This window comes from Anser brachyrhynchus (genome assembly GCF_964034855.1).
Source record: "Anser brachyrhynchus genome assembly, chromosome: 8".
Taxonomy (NCBI): Eukaryota; Metazoa; Chordata; class Aves; order Anseriformes; family Anatidae; genus Anser; species Anser brachyrhynchus.
Window position 1 is genome coordinate 10,134,664 of NC_137702.1, and position 18,185 is coordinate 10,152,848.

The 18,185-nt window shown below is 46.0% G+C and overlaps 1 long non-coding RNA gene across 1 annotated transcript; it reads left to right on the forward strand.

The window, feature by feature from the left end:
* The first annotated feature begins 11,503 nt into the window (after positions 1–11,503).
* On the forward strand, positions 11,504–18,144 carry LOC308198964. The gene is made up of 2 exons (XR_013954300.1): positions 11,504–17,075; positions 17,193–18,144. It is a non-coding gene; the product is annotated as an uncharacterized lncRNA (long non-coding RNA).
* The last annotated feature ends 41 nt before the right edge of the window (positions 18,145–18,185 follow it).

The window sequence follows — 18,185 nt, forward strand, 5'->3', positions numbered from 1 at the left end:
CTAGATCTGCTGAGCAGGCGCAAAACACAATCTTCTAGTTCAGACAAACTCAGGATGGAAGTGTGGAGCACCCAGCAGAAGCTTGGCACGTCAGATAGAGGGACTACACCTTCAGGGAATTTTCGGGGATGCCCAAATTTGTGCTTGCCATGAAAATTGCTGCAGGGGCAAGTGGAGCTCTGGGGTTTGAAGGGGAGTAATGGGAGCTGCAGGAGTGTGTCACAGGAGGGTGCTACTGGCTGGTTGTTGTTCACAGCTAGCAGCTAGCTCTCACAGGGCCTGCACTGGCAAGCTCAGAGATGGTGGGGACTGATCTCTCATCATATTGTTCTTGTTCTCTGTCTTTCCATATGCTGTCCTTTGTACCTGCCTGGATAGAGTGTTTGTCTTGTGGGCACAATTTATTTCCATAGAACCATTTTTGCTGATGCTGAAGGTGGTAGATTCGTCAGCCTTGTGAGGGAAGGTCTTCCTGAACTGGCAAAGCTTGAAGCAGGTGTGAATGAAGTGTCTGTCCTGTCCTGGAGAGGACCTCTGGCTAGATGCAGGCAATGTATTTGGTCCTGGGACAGCTAGTGAAGGGGGTGAAATGTCAGACCGTCACCAACAGAGGCATTTGTGTCCTGAGAGTCAGCACCTTCAGCTAATCCCATGTGGGTGTTGTGAATGAGTACCTGCTGTTCCCTTCCCGGCTGTCCTTGGAACCGAGCTGACAGGCTCTGAGTTAGCTCCCTGCTTCCCTGAGCCCCCTGATCCTCCTTGCTTAATCAGGAGTGCTGCTGCCTCCTCCCCGAGCCCTTTGTCAGGGCAGTAGCTGACTCCACACGCTCTCCTGGTTGCTAGTTAGACAGTATCTGACTTTTTGCTGAAATGACAGCAAGAAGAGGTGCTCATGTGAATTGCCTATGCTCTAACTTTTTCCCAGTTCCCCAGCCCCCCTTCACTTTCCTTTCTCACCGTGCTCTGCTGCTGGGAACTAGATTTGTTCGTGCCTCTAGCCCCTGCTTGCTTGGCTCTGACCTGCTCCCTGGAGAGAAGAGACGTCGGAGCTTCCCTGCTGAGGATCCTTAGATCTTTCTGGCTCTGTTTCACTGTCTCCTTCTCTGTCCAACCCCAGCTGCCCTGGGACAGCTGCCAGATGTCCTAACTGTCACAGGTTTAGCTGGAGGTTCGTGTCACTGTCCCCAGCCTTTGCTTTCCCATACAGCCCTGTGTTACAGTAAAACAGCAGCCAGAGAACATGCATCAGTCCTCAGGGGGAAAGCAGTGATGTCCTTTTGAGGTGTCCGGGGCACAGATGTGTGTGTGTGTATATATATTTATTTATTTATTAGGAAAACCACAGCCACCCATTCATCTCCCTCAGGCTAGTGCTGACACCACACGGGCTACAGCACGATTTTTTGTCATCATGAAATGCTCACACAGCACACAGAAGGATCTTTCATTCTCTGTGTTCTCCGGAACAGTAAATAAATATCACCAAGCCCCAGTGTTGTATTGCCTGTAACACAAGGGATTTTCCTTCTGCTTTCCATCCAGAGCTCTTGAAACCTTTTCTGACCTGGTTAAGGGACCATTGCCCTGCATTAGGAAGGGGCACAAGGCAGACAGACACACAAAGTGTTTGAAGACTCATGGCGGTTTCATGCTTGAAATGGAGTTAAAGAGTATCTTAGTTCCTTGTCTGCTCTTCTGATCTTTGTCACTCTTGACCACAGGCATATTAATGTCTGTCTTTATTAGTAGGGAAGTACACTGAGTGTGGAGGTCAGCACAGCTCTATTATTATTAGGTTTTCTTCAATAAAGGGTATTGTATCAACTTGGTGAGATGTTTCCAATAACGGAAACTTCATCACAGTTCTCCTATAATTAAATATTGATTCCCTGTATCTTTCTAGAAAAGCCTAAGGCCTTCCCCGATTGTGTCACTCTCCTACCTACTGTCAGGCTATGATGGGTCTTTGCTGTCAATATCGGCATAAAATGTGCCCACTCCTCTGCTTTTTCCTGCACTGGCCTCACAGCACACTGCCTCGTGAGATTCTGCCCCTGAAGTTGTGCTGTAAATCCGATCAGGGAGCCTAACAAGTGCATCATTGTGTTTTGTTTTGTATTTTTGTTAATTGTTATTATTTTAAGCGGTGTGTCTTACAGCGTTGCTGCAGGAAAAAAATTGTGCTGGCACAACTGAGATGAAAGGGCTAGGTGGGGAGGCAGATGTTCTGCTGCTTGACACTTGATCTGCTGAAAACACGAGTTGCTCAGCAGCGGTGCCTTCTGCTGCTGCGTGGCATGAATTTGTCAGAAATCCTGTCAAAGATATTCTCTCACCATCTCTATGCCCAGTAATAGTTGTTCCAGTAGGCTGAGCTTAAGGAACCGTTAGCGCTACCCTTTTGCTTCAGTCAAATCTACCATCTGAAAGATGAATTGAAAAGTCTGTTCTTGAAGGAGGTACCGCTCATTGAGTCTGTACGGAAAGGCAGAGGTTGTTGGAGTACGTGAGGAATAGTTTCTATGTCACTAACATTTTGGGATGTGGTATTCCAGCCTCCTTTTGGCTTATAGATCTGGCGGTCAGGTGAGGCGTCCCGTTGTCCCTTCCAACACAGACCTACCCCTGCACTGGGAGGGTTTGGCGTTGTGGCTGTGGCTTTGAGCAGAAATGAGCTGGCCACTCTGTATGTTTTAATCCCGCGTGATTTAGTGTTGGTTGGAGCCATGGTTGTCAAAGAACATACGAAATCCAATGCCTGAACGAGGTTTGTGTATCATAGAACCTCCTACCTTATGCCACTGCTTGAATTCCTGAAAGAATAAATAAAATGATATTAAATAAGAATAGCAGCAGTTTTTCCATGAGGTAAGAGGTATCACAAAAGCTGGTGGAGGCTTAGGCTCAGCAACTTCATTCCTGAACTTTTGACCTAACCTGATGGTTGCTTCTGTGAGAAACACTCCGTAGCCAATAACTTAGGCTCAGGCGAGGATCTCAGTGAAGTAGTAATTTATTCGCGATTGCAATGGCGGGCGCCCCACAAGCAGGAGAGCGCACCTACTAGTTCCAAAAACACAGTTTATATACTTTTTGATGACAGGACCCTCCCCTGTTTCCCCACTGGAGTGGGTAATCCAGGTTCACAATCTACCTGATGCTTCACAGACAATGCCTGGCCTTCAGTTGCCGGCCTGTTTTTGAGATGGTAATGTTTTCTCCCCTTATCTGGCTTGACTTAACATAGTGATTTTCACCTGATTGCTCTAAGGAGTCTGGTTGTCTGCATTTTAGGAGGACACCTGCTGAGCTTTCTTATCACTGTAAGCATATCTCAATACCACATTCCTTCCTTCTATACAATGTAACACTGCAAAAACAACATTTCTATTCCCACAATTCCCCCCTTTTCTCTTTTTATAATTTGTTGATTTTTGCAAAATTTTTCTCTAAGATGTAATCTGGTAGATGTCTTCCTCTTCTTTACTTTCTTTGCTTTCCATTTCCTCTAATATCATCATCTTATCTGAGTAGGGTGGTGGATCCATGGTCATTTGTTTCAAAAGTGCAGTTTCAATTAACCGCTGGACAAGTCCCCTTACACAGGGGATAATGCGACAACCAATGGCTGTCAAAACTCCTGCTACTACAATCAAGGATGTAAATATGGACACTACCATCCCTTTCCATTTACCAAACCAAGATTCCAACCATCCTGTGATGGAAGTGTCTGCTCCTGAGTTTTCTGCCAATTCATTGGCAAGGGTGGTAAGCCCTTGCAATGCTCTAGTTACTGTGCCATCCGGGGCAGTATTGTTAGGGATAAAAGTACAACAACGGTTGCCCAGCATCATGCACACACCACCTCTCTCCGCAAGAATCATATCTAATGTTATTCTGTTTTCCCAAGCCATTTTGCTGGTGGCATCTAGTTGTTCAGCGATTCCTCGTATCGCATCCCTTGTATAATTTATGAATCTCTGCTGATTATAATAAATATAAGTAATCCAATCCACATTCTTATTGATTGTTACCCACCAGAACAGTGACTCAAACCCTGCAGCAATTTGATTCCTGGCTTCCTGTTCATCGGGAACTCCTCTAGGCACCCCAATAGAATCTATGTATGCTCTATCATCAAATGATACTCCTAAGCTTCTTTTACTTCTTCTGGGTATTTATGATGTTTCTCTTTCAAATGCCAGGGTGAAGGGTATAGCTAATTGAACAAGTGCACAAGTGCCTCCCCAGTTAGATGGTAGGGTGGACCGTAAGATCTTCCCTCCACAGTACCACCAGAGATCTGCCCTGGGGATCTCAAATCTTGAATAGTTTCCCATCAAGTCCTCGGTAGCATTCAAGGTCCTCGTGCACAAGGCAAATTCTCCCAGATGCCAGGTAGCACTCACACCCTGCCGTGAGAGGCAAGCTGTATGGTTACCTATAGCTGTGGAGAATACAGGGGGAGCCCTGATACTGCTATCATGCAAGGAAGGGAATAGCAAAGAGAGAGACTTACAGGCCTCATTTCCCCAGGCAGTCTTGTCTTGGTACAATGCAATCGTACATCGCATTCCCTGGGAATCCTTGGTCCACCCCAATGGGCAGGGCACTATCTGGGCAATCGGTCATCCCGAGGCACAAGCATAGCAATTGCTATGGTTGAGACTCTGGACAGTATATTTGACCCATTCTATCCAGGCATTCACAACCCCATACCCTGTTTCAATCTCAAATGTTTGAACTGCCGCATTTCAAAGAGGGCCTCCTGTTTTCTCTCCTGTTTTCTCCTTGAGTTTCTCCCTTTCTCTGATGGCAATAGAGGATTGTTTCCATACAGCTATTCTCAATCTGGCTGTTGGGCCTCTCCCAGTTATTTGTTGTCTCTGCTCAGTTGTCATTGGGCATTTAAATCTCCACAAGCTAACACCTCACAAACATCAAACATGACAGATTGTGGTACATAACCCTCTGTCACATTCACCCATATTTTTATGGGGTATCCCATCTTACTATTATCTGGTCATGCCTTTTCCAAGTTGCCAATTGACCAAGGCTTTCTCTGAGGCCTATAATCACTAAAAACAAAATTAATAATTGATTTTTCCCTGTCATTATTTTTAAACCTTAGGTTTCCAAATAATTATCAATACAAAGAATAAGATATACACTACTACCATAACAAACCCCCCTTGGGAACACTTCAATTCACTATAGGCCAGTCCTTTCTCTCAATCACAAGTCACACTCATTAGTTACCTGTGAAAATAAAAGGTTAGTTTACAATCGCAAGCTCTTATCCTGCTCAGAGTCCACTATGAGATTTTTCTCTTCGATTTCAGCTTCCAACAAGTCTTCTGTAGGAACAGCTTCCCAGGTACTAGGGTCGACGGATGCCTTCACTCGAGTATAGTGAGTCCAACCTTTTTCCGCAGTTCCTATGGCTGTTTCAGTGGTTAGTAGTACTTGGAAGTGTCCTTCCCATTCGGGCCGGAGTTGATCCTTTCCAGGTCTGAATCAGGACCCAATTTCCCACGGGTCCTGAGAAATGACAAAGAAGAGGACAACCCCAGAACACAGTTCTTAAGAAAACTCTCTTGTTTCGAATTGTGGTATCTCATCCCTTCTGCCCAGACAGGGTAATCCGAACAGCATCTCATACGGTGAAATTCCTATATTGTTTCTTGGTGCTGTTTGAACCTGGAGGAGTGCTAAAAGTAAACATTTTACCCAAGGAAGTTGGGTTTTTAACACTAATTTAGTTAATTGCTTCTTTAATGTCTGGTTCATTCGCTTTGCCTTCCCAGAAGAGGAGGGGTGCCAGGGGGTGTGAAAAGCCCACTCAATCTCTAAGGCCTGCATTAACCCTTGCAGTACTTGTGAAGTGAAATTATTTCCTTGATCTGAATCAATGTTTTCAGCTATCCCATATCTAGGGACTATTTGCTCCGGTGATACCTTAGCCACCGTGTTTGCAGTGGCAGATAAGAGGGGAAAGCTTACACCCATCCAGTCACGTGGCCAATTAGGACAAACAAGTACTTAAATCTCCCTCCTTTACGTAACTCAGTAAAGTCTACCTGTATACTTTGTAAAGGTCGAATCCCTGGCTCCCGTCCCCCTCTAGGTTAGTTACAAATGACCTTTTTATTTGCTTTTTGACATATGGTACATCCTCTGCATATTTGCTTCACTAGAGTGTATATTCCTACACAGACATACTTTCTTAGCACAACATCACACATTGCTTGCATCTCCCAATGACTCTCTTGATGTAAAACATCATATTTGCCTCATTGGTGCTTTATTCAGCATTTCTCTCCCATCAGGGAGTATCCATTTTCCCTCAGGCTTCGTGGCTCCTGATTCCTTACAGAAATCTCTCTTAAAAACTTTTTAGTTCTTTCTTAGTTTTCAACAATTCCCTGAATCCTCTCTGGATTTATTCTCAGTTTTCCCTCAGACATTAGATGCCTTAAATACCTGACTTCTCTTTCTACGTATTGTAATTTATTTTTCAATACTCCCAAGCCCTGCTTTCCCAGAAAGTTGAATAGCTTGTTAGTAGCTTCCTTCACAACTGTTTTCTCCTGTCCTGACAATAAACAATCATACACATTTTGTAACAGAAATTCCTCCTTGGGAGGTTGGAATTGCTCCAAAATCTGTTCTAGAACTTTGCCCAAATTAATCAGAGGCCCTGTAAACCCCTGAGGTAAAACTGTCCATATGTATTGTTGCTTCCGCCCCCACTTCAGAGTCTTTCCAGTCAGAGGTGAATATATCTTTGCTCTCAGGGCCTGAGAGCACTCCATTAATACCACTGTTATTCCAGTCTAACAATTTACTATTTGAATGCCTAATTTCATCATCAAATCCCTTCCCAACAAGTTAGTCCCTGCCTTGGGTACATACAATAATTGCCCAGAGATCATTTTATCCCCTAGTCTCAGCTTGGTACCCCCCAAAGGTGGCACTGTTACCCCAGCCCCTTCTACCCCCATCACTTGTTAGGGTTTCATTAGTTAATTTAATCCCTGATACTTTACAGGCCAGTAATGACCTAGCTGCCCCTGTGTATTGTGTTTGATGGCAAGGTTCGGGAGGGGGCTGCAGTGGCAGCCCCCACGAGGAGAATCCAGAAACCACCCCGTAGCAGATAAGGGACAATTTCATCCGGCCCCAGAGGGGCCCACCGCTGCCCGGAGCCAAGCCATGAGCAACACAGTCCGTGCCTCTGTGAGAGCACATCCACGAAAACAAACATACAAACAAACAAAAACCTGCTGCTCAACAGCAGCTGGGAGAGCGAGGAGTGAGAAACCTCCCCGCCGACACCAAAGTCAGCACAGACGGAGGGGGTGGAGGCGCTCCAGGCGCCGGAGCCGAAGCCCCCTGCGGCCTGTGGAGAGGCCCCTGGTGGAGCAGGCTGCCCCCCCTGCCCCCCCCCTTCTCGATACTTGGGAAACTGACCAAACACCACAGCAAATATACCAAAACTTCTAGACGGTTACTTAGATAATGCCTACATCCTCTTTCCCTGCTCATTCAACTTTCCCAACTCATTCAAAAAAACAGCTCTGTCAAACATTACATACCACACCTTTAACACCTTTAATAACCCTTTTTAACACTTCTTCCTATCTTTCTCCAGCCTGTACTTTCTCCAAAGTCTCAGTCATTAGCCAACTTAATTCCATACCTTTCTCCCTCATCCCATTTTCCTTCTCTCCTCCTTCTTCCACTCCGGATATTCCTACCTGAAGTGGCCAGCCTGCCCACACTTAAAACATCCTATCAAAGCCTGTCCCTGCTAAGATTCAGGTCACAACACGGGTAGCTTTCCTTGCCTGCCATTCCTTCATCTCTCTTCCTCTCTTTTCCATCCTGGCCCTGACTCCCCCTGAAGATTTTCTTCCTCTTTCTCCAACCCTCTGCCTCACTACCTGCTACACTGTCAATACCATTAGTTTCACTCTCTGCTTTTCCTTCTCATCTCCCCTCTTGACACACACGTTCAGGGCCTCCCACAGGAGGGCCCCCCAGTGACTGTTCACTACATCCCCCCCACCTTCTGGAGCATTTTCTGTGCATCTTGCCAGGCTTCAATCACAAAATGAACTTTCAAGAGCCCTTGGGATACCGGGTCCTCAGGATTCATCCCCAAGTACTTTCTCATTCTGACCCCAAGTCTCTCATATGATTTCTGTGTTGCACACTATTATTCTTCCAGCCAGGATCGGCAAGTGGTTATTTCTGCCCTGCCGGTATTACCCCTGGTCCTGGAGGATGAGTTCTTTCCCATTTTTGTATTGCAGCTCTCCTCCTGATCATTCCCATTTCTTTCCCTGTAAACAACATATTTATATACATAATTCCCCCTCCCCAAGAGTATAAGTTAGGTCCTAGGAAACTCCTAACCTCTCTGCTGGTAAGGAGGGGGGGAAGTTCACTTAAGAGGATACACAGATAGTGTTAGTGCTGTTAGTATCAGGGAAGGCAAAATTCTCAGTACCTCTTCTACCTTGTTCTAACTCTTTTACCAGTTTGGGGTACCTCCTGTTCCCAGAGCTAATGTTATCTATAGTTCCTGTCTCTTCTTTCGGAGAAACTGCTACAGCAGCCGCTGCTGCTGCAGCAACTTGGGGGTTATAAGGAGGAGGTAAGTTATCCAGAAGGTCCCATTTATCACTTGTCTCTTCCTTTTTCTTTCCCTCTTTATTCTGATTTTTGCTCAAAACCAAATTTATTCCTTGTATCCAACAAGCTGCATACTCCGATTCTTCTTCCGAAAATGGAAATTTGTTATTAACATAAAAATTTAAGGCCTGACATACCCAATCTTTGTCAGACCCGTATTTTGGCCAAAATACTGCAGCTCCTTTAATTGGTTCTTTCGTCCAGACTGATACACAATATTTAACCATTTTCTCCCTATCTTTTTCCTTAGTTTTGGGGTTATTCTTCCAATTTCTCAACATCCTTCCTAAAGGACAGTCGGGAGGCACTCCCCCAGGGATATCTCCCTGTCCCTTGGAACTCATATTTCCCATTTTTCCTATCCTGGAAAATGGGGGTGTACTGCCAAGCACTTCCCCGTGCAAGGGCTACCGCACACCTATAAGTTACCAAATTTCCCTGGTGTACTCCGAGCACTACCCCATGCAAGGATTACCGCACACCAAATTTCCCTGGTGTACTGCCAAGCACTACCCCGTGCAAGGCTTACCGCACACCAAATTTCCCTGGTGTACTCCGAGCACTACCCCGTGCAAGGATTACCGCACACCAAATTTCCCTGGTGTACTCCAAGCACTACCCCGTGCAAGGATTACCGCACACCAAATTTCCCTGGTATACTGCCAAGCACTACCCCGTGCAAGGCTTACCGCACACCAAATTTCCCTGGTGTACTCCAAGCACTACCCCGTGCAAGGATTACCGCACACCACATTTCCCTGGTGTACTCCAAGCACTACCCCGTGCAAGGATTACCGCACACCAAATTTCCCTGGTGTACTCCAAGCACTACCCCGTGCAAGGATTACCGCACACCAAATTTCCCTGGTGTACTCCAAGCACTACCCCGTGCAAGGATTACCGCACACCAAATTTCCCTGGTATACTGCCAAGCACTACCCCGTGCAAGGCTTACCGCACACCAAATTTCCCTGGTGTACTCCAAGCACTACCCCGTGCAAGGATTACCGCACACCAAATTTCCCTGGTGTACTCCAAGCACTACCCCGTGCAAGGATTACCGCACACCAAATTTCCCTGGTGTACTCCAAGCACTACCCCGTGCAAGGATTACCGCACACCAAATTTCCCTGGTGTACTGCCAAGCACTACCCCGTGCAAGGCTTACCGCACACCAAATTTCCCTGGTGTACTCCAAGCACTACCCCGTGCAAGGATTACCGCACACCAAATTTCCCTGGTGTACTCCAAGCACTACCCCGTGCAAGGATTACCGCACACCAAATTTCCCTGGTGTACTCCAAGCACTACCCCGTGCAAGGATTACCGCACACCAAATTTCCCTGGTATACTGCCAAGCACTACCCCGTGCAAGGCTTACCGCACACCAAATTTCCCTGGTGTACTCCAAGCACTACCCCGTGCAAGGATTACCGCACACCAAATTTCCCTGGTGTACTCCAAGCACTACCCCGTGCAAGGATTACCGCACACCAAATTTCCCTGGTGTACTCCAAGCACTACCCCGTGCAAGGATTACCGCACACCAAATTTCCCTGGTGTACTGCCAAGCACTACCCCGTGCAAGGCTTACCGCACACCAAATTTCCCTGGTGTACTCCAAGCACTACCCCGTGCAAGGATTACCGCACACCAAATTTCCCTGGTGTACTCCAAGCACTACCCCGTGCAAGGATTACCGCACACCAAATTTCCCTGGTGTACTGCCAAGCACTACCCCGTGCAAGGCTTACCGCACACCAAATTTCCCTGGTGTACTCCAAGCACTACCCCGTGCAAGGATTACCGCACACCAAATTTCCCTGGTGTACTCCAAGCACTACCCCGTGCAAGGATTACCGCACACCAAATTTCCCTGGTGTACTCCGAGCACTACCCCGTGCAAGGATTACCGCACACCAAATTTCCCGAGACTCTTCCTTTCTCTCCCCTATCTCACGCTTCGTCCGTCTCCGGCCGCGCCCCTCGCGGAGCTACGGAACCGCGGATCAGGACTCCACACTCGCTTCGTACAAAAGTACGTCTCAATCACACATCACACATCACACAGAGTCTCACCCGACCCCCGAGGCAATACTTAATATTTCTTACCTTGGTCTGTGCACAGAGTTACCGGATCAATTCTTAAAACCCTGAGTGCCTACCTTCTTCCTTTTCCCCACTACTTCACGGATCCTGCCTCTTTAATCAGTCTCGGGCCCTCTGTCAGCTCTCCGCAGAACCGCCACCGTCGATGCACAGGACCGCTGAAATCAGCGGGGCATGCCTTCCTGCTGCTGCGGCGGTGGGGCTCCCCGGTAGGTGACTGGATCCCGGACGAGCCCCCAATTGTGAGAAACACTCCGTAGCCAATAACTTAGGCTCAGGCGAGGATCTCAGTGAAGTAGTAATTTATTCGCGATTGCAATGGCGGGCGCCCCACAAGCAGGAGAGCGCACCTACTAGTTCCAAAAACACAGTTTATATACTTTTTGATGACAGGACCCTCCCCTGTTTCCCCACTGGAGTGGGTAATCCAGGTTCACAATCTACCTGATGCTTCACAGACAATGCCTGGCCTTCAGTTGCCGGCCTGTTTTTGAGATGGTAATGTTTTCTCCCCTTATCTGGCTTGACTTAACATAGTGATTTTCACCTGATTGCTCTAAGGAGTCTGGTTGTCTGCATTTTAGGAGGACACCTGCTGAGCTTTCTTATCACTGTAAGCATATCTCAATACCACATTCCTTCCTTCTATACAATGTAACACTGCAAAAACAACATTTCTATTCCCACACTTCATTTCTTTTAGAGAGAAGCAGGAACTTGTTGAGAGAGGCAGAGTGGTTTTCTCCATCTCTGGGTGAGGATTTCTACCTCAGGGTTCAATCTCAAAGGCGTCAGATCCCATAAAGCTTCTAGCACCACAGAGACCAAAGCGCCTGAAGGTAATTAGTGAAGTGTGGCTGGTTCCTGTGCCCTCAGGATCTGAAGAGCCTAGCTAGGTTTTCCACGATAATGCAAATGGTAGAGTCTGCAGAACCTATTTATGTCTGCTGTTCAGGCCGCTCCAGAGTTCATACCGATAATTTGATCAGAGACACTTGCTGTGCCCAGTTTTTCTGATCGGGGTGAGTAAAAGGCATGTAAAGGTGTGGAGGCAGTAGGATTTGGAGCACTTAGGCCACAGTTAAAACTTTGCTCTGAGAGCACTATTGCTATGCAAACGACAGAGTTAATGTGTGTGTGCCTGCCTGCTCTTTCATCCTCCCCCCCGTCTGGTGTCAGGGTAATGTAAAGCTGCATGTGAGGGCCAATTATGATACTTATCACTTCCCCTGACAGCGCCAAGATACCCCCTTTTTAATGTGGCTCCATCTTTGTTTTGGTGCTGACACACAGCCAGCGAGATTAGGCAGGTGAAAATTGCTCACTTCAAGAAGGTTCATCTCTCAGCCTCTTTATCCTTTTGGATTTCTGCCTTGCTTTTAGGATACAAAAAAACCCTTGCGTTTGCATTAACACTTAGCATTAAAGGAAATCGGGAACAAAGGGCTAATGTTCCTTTAAAAGAAAAAATTCATGCCCTACTTTAGTAAGATGCTTAAGATTCTTGTGAATGGAGGCTGTAAGGCATATTAAACTGCCCTGTATTCTGTTCTTCCAATTCACAAATCCTGCTGATTCAGACTTTACTAGCAAACCTGCTACAATTTGTAGGTGCCGTTGTAACATGTCAGGTCGTTGTTGGGACAACTCCTAAGGAGCCTTCATGTCCCATTAAGGGGTTAAGTTCTTCTCTTTAACATTTTATTCTGAGGCATGTGCCAGGTATGGTCTCCTATATAGATCTTTGCCAAACAGATGCCGATGCAGTGTCCTTCATTTAACAAGAACCTAGTTATCTGTCACTTAGCATTAGCAGTAAATATTTATATCATAGTAGCATCAGAAACCCTGACCAATACGAGAGCAGGAACACCCAGGAGCTGTGTTGACAGATGGGCACCTATTTTAATTTGAACTTGTATAGCTTGTGAGGATGCTTTTTGGTATTTCTCTGCTTCAGTATGATGGATGAGGATGTTTTTGTATTAGAATTTTACATGAATTGCAGTCCACAGTGAACCAGCAGTGCTGGAGAGGCTAGACATAGGCTGTCATTTGTTCTTAGGGCTGGCGTATGGGGTAAGGAGTCTGGGGAAGGCCAATTCCTTGTTCTGACGCAGTAAAGATATCTCCACACTGTGTTTTGAGCTGGAGGAGAGTAATACTGGGAAAGAGGACAGAAATATGCTGAAGCAAATGACCTCAGCAGTGACCTAACAGCCTGCCTGAACTAAATCTGCATGACCTTTTATGTTAATCAAAAGATGCCCTCTTTACTGCAGGGAACAAATAACACATGTAGAGAATATTGACTTCCCAAAGCAGGCAAGCTCTTCTTCTGGACTTGCTTGGTTTCTTGGACTTACCAGAACTGGAAGCCATGAGGTGTGGGGCAGACCTAAGGGAGGCAATTCAAGGAAGAGAAACAGGCATTTTGATAACAGTCATCACAGACCCACCAGGTCTCCCTACCTGTACCTGAGACCTAAAATGTTAACGTTCTTTAGCTTAGACCTATACCCTATACATTTACAGCACAGCTCTGTGTATTCTCTTCTCTCACCCCAGGTGACACACTGGTGGAGGGCCTGATTTCTGGTGCATTGATCTGCTTTTGCAGTTGCCTACTGGCTTGCAGAGGGAGAGATGCTGTGGTGCCTGTTTGCAGTGGGGGGTTTCCTCCAAGGTCAGAGAATTCCTTCTGCAGCCTTTTGCTTCAGCCCTCTCCCCTGTCATGGGGTGGGATATATGATCCTGTCTTCTGACCTCCCACTCGCTGAGCCAGAACAAATTGAGAGAATTTTGTGTGCTGCCTCTATTAGTGCCTTCAAATGCTTTTTTTCCAAAATATATTGCAAATTTTGGATTAGATTGGGTCTTGTTTAAATGGGATACATAGATTGTGCCATTTAGGGAGACTGTACGTAGCAAGAACAGAACAGATACACTGATAAACTGATCTTAAATTTACCCTGTCTGACGAGACCCAATATGGAATAACTGACTTGACAGGTGTTGGTAAATTCCTTCCTCTTCTGTGTCTCAAAACAGGCTCAGAAATCTTATTCTTTGAACAGAAACTTCCATGAGCACCATAAAGGAGGGACTGATAAGTTTGTTTTATATGAAGAGAGTGCAATAGTGGGGAGAAAAAAAAAAAAAAAAAGGGCCTTGTGAAATTTCTTAATACGGTTTGAATTTTTTCGCCCGTTTTCTTCTGAGAGAATTTAATTCTAGAATTGCTGGCTGGTGAACGAGAAGGGAAGAGACAAAGGATGGCACTTCAAAAAGCCTTAGAAGATGGGGAGGGGGGAGAACTGCCTATTTAACGGTGAAAGCTGCGTAGTCTAGCACATGGGATAATGCCGGAGACAGATCTGTAGCATTTGCTTTGATGTATACTTCTCAGTCAATATAAAGGACCTTGGGATGTGGCACAGATTTCGGAATCCTGCGAAGGGGACACAGCAGAGCCTGGTTAGGACTGGTCTGAAGAGCAGGCAGAGAATGGTGGTGCTAGTCTGAGAGCAGCAGCAGTAGTAGTCGTCGAGTGGGGGCTTGAGCACAGACCAAGACTGGACACAGAGGCAGAGGCTGCTCCTGTGATCTTCATCTCAGTCAGCTCTATGAGCTGTGGCTTTTGCTTTGAAGGTTAATCTGAGATCAGTTAGTTTTCCCTCATCAGGGAACAGCTGCTTCCCAGAGTTCGACTCCGCATCTTATGGCGGATCTGAATGTGTGAACAGCCATTAGCAGATCATGGTCAGGGTATAAAGGCCCGCTTGGATGGCTTGAATGTAAGTGAACAATTCTCTGTCACTCGGTGTGGGCCACCAGGTGAGACTCTAAAACAAAGGGAGCTGTTTTCCCAATGCTTCTCTCAGCCCTTTTTGAAAAAAAAAAAAGAAGAGAGGTTCTGCTAGCCAGCCACAAATAACATTGTGCACAATTCCACCGAAAAGACTTGAGATCCTTTAAAAAAAAAAGGTGAAAACACTTATCCTTCACCCAAGCTCATCAGTAAGGAAATGGAAGAAATGATCAGGCTTGGTCCCCTTGGGTGATCAGATGGCATAGTCAGGATCAGCACAAAGGAAAACTGCTAATTTTGCAGTGGTCTCCAGCAAAACCCTTCTCAGTCTGAATTAAATGAATCCCTAAGTCTGGCTGAAAGGCATGTTCCAGAAACCATGAGCCTTGTCTTGTTCCAAGCAGAACCTATAATTTAGCATCGAGAGCTTCTGTTACTCGGATATAACAGCAAGATTTTAAAGAAAATACCAAGGAGGCCTAGCTGCTCATCCCTCTCGTTGCAGCTCTCGGGAAAGACCAGTGTGAAGGAAACACTTTCATGCTTGTGAGAGCCGTTCTGTGGCAACTGATGTGTCTAATTTCAGAGCAAAAGTACTTCTGAAGGAGAGAGGATTAAAACAGGGGAGGGGAGAAGTTACCCTGCGGGAGATTGTCAACAGATGTTCCATTATAGTTCAAAGAGCGTTAGCAAAAGGCTTCTGCTGCAGGGATGTATTAATTCTGGGCAGTTCATCACAGGGAGACCTGTTTTATGGCTGGGAGGATACCTCTGGTAACTTACTTAGCTCTTTCTTTATTTGAACTGTGGGTGGGGGATTGGGTCTACCTGTAAACAGAGAGGGAGTTGAACAGTAGGAACAAAAACACGCTTATTTTCTTGCAGCTGTGACCACTGCCCCTCTGATCAAGATCATGCTGGTTTTGTGGTTCAGGGAGTTATTTGGCTGATGGGTCTTTCAAAAGAAAAATTATTATAGAGGAACTGAGGCTAACCATTGTTAAACTGCTAGTGCATGAGAAGCAGACCTGCGTTAAGGATGCCTTTCAAGTGCATTTATTAGACAGGAAGTGGGAATAACTCCACAGAAGGCTGTGCAGGCTGCCATGCAGATAAGTACATTGATCCCTTTGTCTTCAAAATGCACAAATCTATCAAGTTTGACACTGGCTAGCATCCTCTCTATGTTTCCTTCATATAATAGTTAATGACTGCTTATAAGAGCTTACTGATGTTACAGAATCTGATATGGCACAGGATCTAGTTTGCAACCTATGCATCCCCAGCCACAATTGAAAAGTCCCCTCCAGGGCAGATTTAAGTGCTTTACTTTCTGAGACTGGTCTGAAGTTGTGCTTTGCGTAAGAGCTGATTTTTCTCAGATCTGTGAGGAAACAGCATTGGTGTGTGGAAGTGTCTTCATTCAAACGTGATTTGATGGAGAATTTTGAAGACCTTGATCATCTTACAAAATTCTGGGGAATTAAACAAACAAACAAACAGTTTTGGAGGCCTAATACTGACAGAGACTTTTGTTAGCAGTCATGGTCCTCCAGCTTTGCCTATCACTTGGCGACATATCAGTAGGACCACATATTTGGCTCTTTCATGGCTGGGAAATGCATGACTTCTTTTTTCTTTGTGGGCGATGGGAGGGAAGATTGGAGAGAAGATCCCTATCTCACTTTCTGCTGTGCAATAATGCAGAGGTAGCAATTAGACGTGAGCATCCCTGGCAGAGGTTCAGGAGGTACAATAAGAAAAAACTTTCCCTCTTCTCCCATGAGAAATCTGTATTTTTACAGAATTGAATATAGTCATCGGAAATTAAATATGAATAATTTGGAGACGTAGCCTCCTGTTTCCTTCCTAGGTATCTGGAAAATGACAATAGGCATTCTCTGTTCTCCCCAGAATGAGAAGGTATGAGAAGAACATTGCTTGGCTACTGGCTAAAAGTTTCAAGGGTTATATATAATTTCATAGCCTTCATTACTGAAAGTTTTCTGCTGTGCCTCCCTGGCTTGCTTCTGCACTCCTGCTCCCTGGATCAGTGCGATGCTTCCTGCATTCTGCTTTAAATGGTCGCAAGCACAGGACTGTTATCCATGGGAGAACCTCATGGCGTTATTGGTCTTACCAGTTCCACATGCTGCCTTGTCCACTCCAGAGCTTTTCATAGCGGTTTCTCTGCCTCTCTGCACACTGTAGCCTTATGTACAGACTTGCAGTGTGACATGGTGGAGAAGATACACATTGTCAAAACTAAACCCGGACAACTGAGTGGGTAGAGAACTGGTGTTTGGCACAGGTAGTCCTGCCTGTGGTGCAGGAGCTCTTAATACTGTCATTCTTCAGCTGCTCAATCCAGCTTCCCTTCAAAACAGCTGCTCAAATCCCCTTCCCTTCAAAACATGAACCTAGAGAGGGAAAGAGGGCAGGGTAGAGAAAACAGGTGGGTCTTAAACTCTGCTTTCTTTTATCTGGGTTTCTTTCCCTCCCATTTAGCTTCAAATGTAAGTGATTTGATTGATTCTTGTCCCTGTACTAATTAATTATAATTGTGCCTTAGCCTAGGAGGCATTAAAACTAAGCACCGAGGGACCACCAAAAGCAAGTGCTGTGTTCAAGGGGACATGTGGAAATTGGCAACAGTTTTTTTTCTGGTTCTGACAAAGTCTGCTTTGCTGGATTGGGAAGATGAAGCCTACGCAACTGGCCCACGGTCCACCTGCAAACCTGGCTGCCTCAGAGATTGCACCACCTGGCTGGGAGGTCAAACCGGGCTGGGCAAAGGCAGTAAGCTTCGTTCCTCCTGAGGGTGGCTGCCTGCAGAATCCTGTCCTGCTGCTGCATCTCCAGCTAATGCAGATCTGCTCTGTGCTAGCTCTCCAACAGGGCAGCTCACCAGTTTGCTCTGAGAACGAACTGGCTCCAAGCAATGTCGGTGATAGAACAGAGGAAACTCCAACATAAACCACAAGCATAATGCTGACTTCAGACTTGAAAAGACTGGCTTAGTTGTAGCATGTTTGTTCCGTTACTTAGTTCTTCTGTTCTGTACGGTTGTATTGTTGGGACAGTACTGAAATCTCTGCAGGCTTGGGTGTTCAGCCCTGAGTCTATTCAGATTACTCAGCAAGCACTTTGCTGACCTAAGAAGTGTTTGTTATCTCCTCACATCCTCTAGATCTTCCAGGGGTTTGCTTTTCTAGATTTGCTGTGGGAACTCTTTCAGAAACCACGTAAGCCCGATGACCAAGTATTTTTACCTACCATATTTTGCTTTTCCAGGAGAAGCTCCTGTAGCATAGAGTCTGTGGCACAAGCTGGATGATTTTGCACAATTACTCTAACAGTTAGAGTAGACTATTAGCTGGGGAGGGACTCTGTCAGTTCTGCAGCAAGATTAGGACTTTTGGAACCAACCCTGAGCACTTGCCTCCCTGGGGGTCTGAGCTCCCAAGGGGCTCAGACAGCTAGGAAGCTAAACAAGAAGTATGTTCATTTCAGTTTGCTTTGATTTCTGTACTATAGAAAGAAGTATGACAGATGATGCTACTTA